The 7,176-nt window shown below is 43.7% G+C and overlaps 1 pseudogene; it reads left to right on the top strand.

The window, feature by feature from the left end:
• Positions 1 to 1,033: 1,033 nt before the first annotated feature.
• LOC102848152 lies at positions 1,034 to 2,258 on the top strand (annotated as a pseudogene).
• Positions 2,259 to 7,176: the final 4,918 nt, after the last annotated feature.

Raw genomic sequence — 7,176 nt, forward strand, 5'->3', positions numbered from 1 at the left:
AAGAAGGAGACACATTTCACTGGGAAAATCTGTAGTTAGGGACCTTTCCAAATTATTTAGGAGTAGGTGTGTCTGATTCAAGCCTTAGTCTGATTACTTGCCATGCATCTGAGACCTGGATGGTGAATAAAGATGACAGAAAAAGAATTGATGCCTTTGAGCTGTGGTATTGGAGAAGAGCACTGAACATCCCATGGACAGCCAAGAGAATGAACAGATATGTCTTGGAGATGGTGCAGCTGGAGTGCTCTTTGGAGCTAAGAATGATGAGGCTGTGCCTCACATACTTTGGGCATGTTGGTAGAAGGTGCTATTCCTTGGGGAAGGATATGATGCTGGGAAGTGTGGGCTGTCGTTGAAGGAGAGGAAGACCCTCAACCAGTTTGATTGACATGGTGACTGCTGCAATGTGCTCTTGTGTATCAAGAAGTGTGAGGATGGTACAGGATAGAGCAAGGTTCAGATGTTTTGTTTATAGGGTCACTATGAGTCATACTTGATTTTATGTCACACAACAACAACAACAACAACAACAACAATATTCCACTGGTTGGAATATACCCTGAGAAAATAAGAACTGAGGCACAGAGACTTATACACCATTGTTCATAATAGTGTTATTCACCATCGCAAGAACATGGAAACAGCCCAAACGTCTGACTAAAATGGAATGGATTGAGAAATTATGGTACATTTAAATGATGGGATGCTATGCAGCAACCAGGAGCAATGATTTTATAAATTACTACCTAAGTTGAAAGGGACTGGTGAGTATTATGCTAAGTGAACTAACTCAGGCCCATAAGGACAAATACTGTATAAGATCATTACTGTAGAATGTGTATAAAGATACAAGGTGGGGGGAGGGTAGGAGCAGAGGGGTGAGGATCGGCGGGTGGTATTGTGGTTAATCATAGTGTTGCATTATTTGATGGTTGGGGAGAGGAATGGGTAAAGGAAATGGGAAATATCTGGTGTGAAAAACAATGTATGTGGCTCAGACTGCACCTCTCCGCCGCTGTGCACATCCAGGATGACCACTTCGGGCGCTCTGTTTCCAAGCCTGGTGCCGGGCTCCCGGGGCTCCTCCAACAAGTACCTGGTGGAGTTCTGAGCCGGAAAAATGTCGCTGAAAGGCACCACCGTCACCCCGGACAAACGGAAGGGGCTGGTGTACATTCAGCAGAACCGACGACTCGCTCATCCACTTCTGCTGGAAGGACCGGACGTCGGGCAGCGTGGAGGACGACTTGATTATCCTCCCTGATGACTGTGAATTTAAGAGGGTGCCCCAGTGCCTCAGTGGGAGGGTCTACGTGCTCAAGTTCAAGGCAGGATCTAAGCGCCTCTTCTTCTGGATGCAGGAGCCCAAGACGGACCAGGACGAGGAGCACTGCCGGAAGGTTAACGAGTACCTGAACAACCCCCCAATGCCCGGGGCGCTGGGTGCCAGCAGAAGTGGCAGCCACGAACTCTCCGCACTCGGAGGTGAGGGCGGTCTACAGAGCCTGCTGGGGAACATGAGTCACAGCGAGCTGATGCAGCTGATTGGACCTGCCGGCCTGGGCGGCCTCGGTGGACTTGGGGCCCTGACTGGGCCGGGCCTGGCCAGCTTGCTGGGGAGTGGAGGTCCACCGGCCAGCAGCTCTTCATCCAGTTCTCGGAGCCAGTCGGCCGCCGTCACCCCCTCCTCCAACGCCTCTTCTGCCCGCGCCACCCCAGCCCCTTCTGCGCCAGCAGCTGCCTCAGCGACCAGCCCAAGCCCCGCGCCCAGTTCAGGTAATGGGACCAGCAAGGCAGCAAGCCCAACCCAGCCCATCCAGCTGAGTGATCTGCAGACCATTTTAGCCATTATGAACGTGCCGGCCGGGGCAGGCGGCGGCCAGCAAGTCGACCTGGCCAGCGTGCTTACGCCGGAGATCATGGCGCCCATCCTGGCCAACGCCGACGTTCAGGAGCGCCTGCTGCCCTACCTGCAGTTCGGGGAGTCGCTGCCACAGACCGCAGAGGAGATCCAGAACACGCTGACCTCTCCCCAGTTCCAGCAGGCCCTGGGCATGTTCAGCGCGGCCTTGGCTTCGGGGCAGCTGGGCCCCCTCATGTGCCAGTTCGGCCTGCCTGCAGAAGCGGTGGAGGCTGCCAACAAGGGCGACGTGGAAGCATTTGCCAAAGCCATGCAGAACAGCGCCAAGCCAGAGCCCAAAGAAGGCGAGGCCAAGGACAAGAAGGACGAGGAGCAGGACAAGGGCCTGGATTAGTTCTTTGTCCTGGTGGACTTGGTGACGTGCACACCTCACCCTGTCTGAACTTCCTCATAAATAAAGCTCTTTTTGTTTTACCTGGAAAAAAAAAACCCAAAAAAACAAACAAACAAAAAAAACCAATGCATGTGAACTTTGTAAGCAAACCAGTATGTTGTTATTAGGTGCCATCGAGTCGTTTGCGACTCATAGCGACCCTGTGTACAAGAGCTCTAAATGCTGTTCTATCCTGTACCAACCTAGCCATCTCAAATGCACTTATTCCCACCGCTCCAGTCACAGAATCAATCCATCTTATCGAAGGTCTTCCTCTCCTTCGCCGTCCCTCCATTCTGCCAAACATAATGTCCCTCTCCAAGGAGAGCAACATGCCCAAAGTATGTCAGACGAAGCTTCAGAATCCTTGACTCCAAGGAGCATTCTGGCTTCATCTTCTCCAGGACAAACCTGTTTGTTTTCCTAGCAGTCCATGGTATATTCAGCACTCTTCTCCAGCACCACAGCTCAAAGGCATCAATTCTCTTTCTATCAACCCTATTCACTGTCCAACTTTCTGATGCATAGCATGTAATTGCAGAGACTATATCCCAGATAAGGTGCACCTTAGTCTCCAGTCTGACGTTGTTGCTCTTCAATACTCTTGAGAGGTCCCTCACAGGTGACTTTCCCAGTGCAATTCGTCTCTTGATTTCCTGGTTGCTGTTACCAAGAGTGCTGATTGTGGAGCCAAGCAAACTAAAACTGTTAACTATCTCAATTTCTTCACCATCCATACTGATGGTGCCATTTGGCCCAGTGGTGAGAGTCTTTGTTTACTTGATGCTGAGCTTCAGTCTATATAGGAGGCTGCAGTCCTTGACCTTCTGCAGCAAGCGCTTCAGGTCCTCTTCAGTTTCAGCAAGCAGGGTTGTGTCATCTGCATAACACAGGTTGTTGATTCTTCCACCAATCCTGATGCCACATTGCTCTTCGTATAGCCCAGCATCTCGGATGATCTGTTCTGCATACAGATTGAAAAGGTATGGAGACAGAATACATCCCTGATGAACCACCTTCTTGATTTTGAACCATGTAGTGTCTCCTTGCTCTGTTCTATGACTGCCTCTTGGTCCAAGTATAATTTTCGCATCAGCACAATCAAATGTTCTGGGATTCCCATTCTTCTTAGAGTCAGCCGCAGCTTGTTGTGATCCACATAGTCAAAAGCCTTTGCATAGTCAATGAAACACAGATAGACATTCTTCTGGTATTCTCTGCTTTCTGCCAAGATCCATTTAACAGTAGCTATAATATCCCTAGTACTACGACCTCTTCTAAATCCAGCCTGTACATCTGGCAGTTCTCTGTTGACATATTGCTCCAAACATTTTTGGAAAATTTTCAGCATAATCTTGCTTGCATGTGGTATTAATGATATTGTTCGATAATTTCCGCACTCTGTTAGGTCACCTTTCTTTGGAATGGGAACAAATATCAATCTTTTCCAGTCAGTGGGCCAGCTGGCTGTTCTCCAGATTTCTTGGCACAACTTAGCACATCCAGGGCAGTGTCTGTCTTTTGAAATATGTCAATTGGTATGCCATCAACTCCTGGAGCCTTGTTTTTTGCCAATTCCTTCAGAGCAATTTGAACAAACAATAGAGCAAATCAGTATATAATAAAATTTTTATTTCAAAGAAAAATAATCTTTGCTTCCATGTTTGTATCTGCCCCTTCTCAAAAGCAAAAGTAAATGCTGGGTGAAAGGTTGTTTCCCCTAATTCAAGCCACACACCTTACTCTTGCTGGTAAAATCACTGGCATATTGTTGGAGATTGATAGTTCAGAATTTCTTTGTATACTTGAGTCTCTAGTATTCTTCATTTTAAGGTTGATGAATTGTAGCTTTGCAAGCCCACCAGTTAAAAAGACTGCCCGTAAAGCAGTTAACAGTGCCACTGGTGTTCCAACTGTTTAAAACAGATAATCAGGTACCATGAAAAAAACTCATGCTTCACAGGAGAAAACAACTAAACATTGAAAAACTTTTCATTGTAGAAAAAACACTGCAAAAAAAAAAAAAAAAGAGAAATATTGAATGAATTTTTCCTTGTTTTCTGACTCATTGCTCATTTTGCAGAGATACTTTGTCTTCTCGAATTGTCCTTTGAATTATTCTATCCAGCTCTTTTATTTTGCCATATCTTCCCTTTTTTTTAGCTTTTTGTCATTGTAATTTTATTTTCAGAGTCTCTTTTGATATCTATTTTGGTACTTTGCTCCTCTCCTGTCTTTGTAATGACTTTTGTTTCCTTTATGGAAATCTTTGATATCATCCCACAACACATATGGCCTTTGCTCATTACCTGTTTCCTTCTCTTCTCTGGCTGCAGATTTTTTCTTGTGACAAATATGGCTGAACTTTTAGCAAATGCCACTATAGAAGACTTCTAGTTATCTGGAGATGAACTATTTCAATGAGAGAGATGCTCAAGTTTTGAGCATATATCTTTATCCTTACACATGAACTTGCCAATAAGTCAATAAAAATATTTTTTTAATTTTTAATGATTACTAGGGGAGCTCTGGTGCCTAGTAGTAAGAAGCTGTGCTGAAATCCCAAAGGCAAGAGGAAAAAGGGCAGGTAATCTCCTCCTGTGTGATTAACTACCTCTGAAAACTCACCAAAGTGTCAACTATGAGTTGGTTCCGACTCTATGGTAAACAACAACAACAACAATGATTACGACTATCTGTTGGTGATAGAATTTCTTAAGTTCTGTTATTTAAGAAGTGATTAGCTAGTCTTTCTTCCTAGTCTCTCAATCTGGGAACTCTGCTTTAGTATAGCATCTGATAGACAAGCACAATGCCTGAAAGAGCAGATGATAGACAAGCAAACATATATGTATTTAAGCTATTAAGAGTAGCAACATGCAGAAACACTTCTCCATATAAAAAAATGACAGATAAATGATAGCCCTAGGAGTAAAACATAAGGATAATTAATTACACAGATATAATGGCATAGCTGGCAGAGGTTCCTGCATCAAGACATCAGTATAAGGTGAGGCAAGCAACACCTGGCAGTTTTGAAAGAAAAGGTTGAAGTTGTTAATGATATCATCTGCTTGTATCTAAATCAATATTCTTGGTACTAGCAGTCAGGAAATCAAAATATGAGTTGCATTAGGAAAATATCCTGTCAGGGACCTCTCTAAAGTGTTAAAAAACAACAATGTCAGTTTAGAGACTAAAGTGCACTTGTTCCAGGCCATGGTCTTCTCAATTGCTTCCTATGCATGTGAGAGCTGGACAGTGATTAAGGATAACAGATATGCCTTTGAGTTGTGGTGTCTGAGAAGGGTATGAAATATACTCTGGACTGCTAAGAGAACACATAGCTTTGTCTTGGAGAGAGTTAAACCACCCTGCTTCTTGAAGGCAAGGATTTTGAAGCTTTGTCTCACATACTTTGAGCATATTGCCAAAGTCCTTGGAGAAGGTCATCATGGTTGGAAGGGTGAAGTGTCAGTATAGGAGAGGAAGACCCTGGGTGAGATGGATTGACACTGACTGTGGCAATGGGATCACATGTGTCAGAGATTGTGTTTTTGGTTCAGTTAAGGTCAAGGTTTAGAGCCATTATTCATAGGGTCACTATGAGTTGTAGTCAACTTGACAGCACATCATAACAACAACAACAACAACAACAATCTATCTAAGGATTAAGGAGTGATGATAGTGTAAAGCATTAAATGTTACCCTGCTAATTGAAAGATAAGTGGCTTAAATCCATGAACTTCTTATAGGAGGAAGATGAGCAGTGACTTCTGATTAAGAAGCTCTGGAAACCCACTGGAGGGTTGCCCTGACTTGGAAAGGACTTGAGAGCAGTAGCTATCTAAGGATTAGTGCTATATAGTTGAGTGCTGAGAATCTATACAACACTTTTAAACTATTTTTGTTTGTTAACACACAGACTATAAAGAACAATTTAATATCTACTCTCTTCCTTTTAGGGAGCTCAGGTGACCTACTGGTAAGAGCGAACTGCTAAAGGCACGTAGTTTAAATCCACTATCTGCTCCTTGGGAGAAAGATGGACAGTTTCTTCCTGTGTAATTTTACCACCTCTGAAAACTTTCTGGTGGATCAGCAATGAGTCGATTCCAACTAGGCAGTACATAAGGACAAATAACTCTTCCTTCTAGTCATAACACATTTGGTGTCCAGATGTTTAAGTTTGAAATATTTTCTCGGGAAAAAGAAAATTGTCATTGCAGATTGTGGTGTGAAAGCTGCTCATGCAAATATGAAAATAAAGTTGATGCACAGAACCAGGGAAATTGTTGAAGTAAATCTCTGGAACCTACGTTTTGACATTTCATATTCTGAATTTTAGATTATGAGATAAGGAAGCAGGATAATATGGTACAGTACTATAGAATTCCAAGGCACAGTTCTAATGTTTTCACACATATTGCCCCATTATATTTTCTTCACAACCCATCAAAATAGATCTTATTTCTTCCTTTTGTGAATGAAAGGATTCAAGCTTCTTGTTAGATGCTATTGAATCAACAAATCATAACCACTCTGGGAATAACTGGGCAAAACCTTGCTCTGTCCTGTACCACAAAAATAATCTCTGTCATTCTCAAGGCCAAACCAAACCATCGAGTAGCCAAACCAAGCTGTCAATTAGCCAAACCATCTCCTTGATAGCCAATTCTTTTTCTCTGACCCTCTACTCTTCCCAGCACAATGTCTTTTTCTAAGCACTGGACCCTCTCAACAACATGACCAAAAGTATATCTCTATGGAGCATACTGATTATACTTCATCTAGGACAGATTTGTTTGTTCTTTTGGAAGTCCATGGGATAGTCACAACTCTTTGTCCAAACTACAATATGAAGGCATTTATTTCAGTT

Source organism: Elephantulus edwardii, unplaced genomic scaffold (genome assembly GCF_000299155.1).
Source record: "Elephantulus edwardii isolate Elephantulus edwardi_28Jun2011 unplaced genomic scaffold, EleEdw1.0 scaffold00117, whole genome shotgun sequence".
In the NCBI taxonomy this organism is placed as follows: Eukaryota; Metazoa; Chordata; class Mammalia; order Macroscelidea; family Macroscelididae; genus Elephantulus; species Elephantulus edwardii.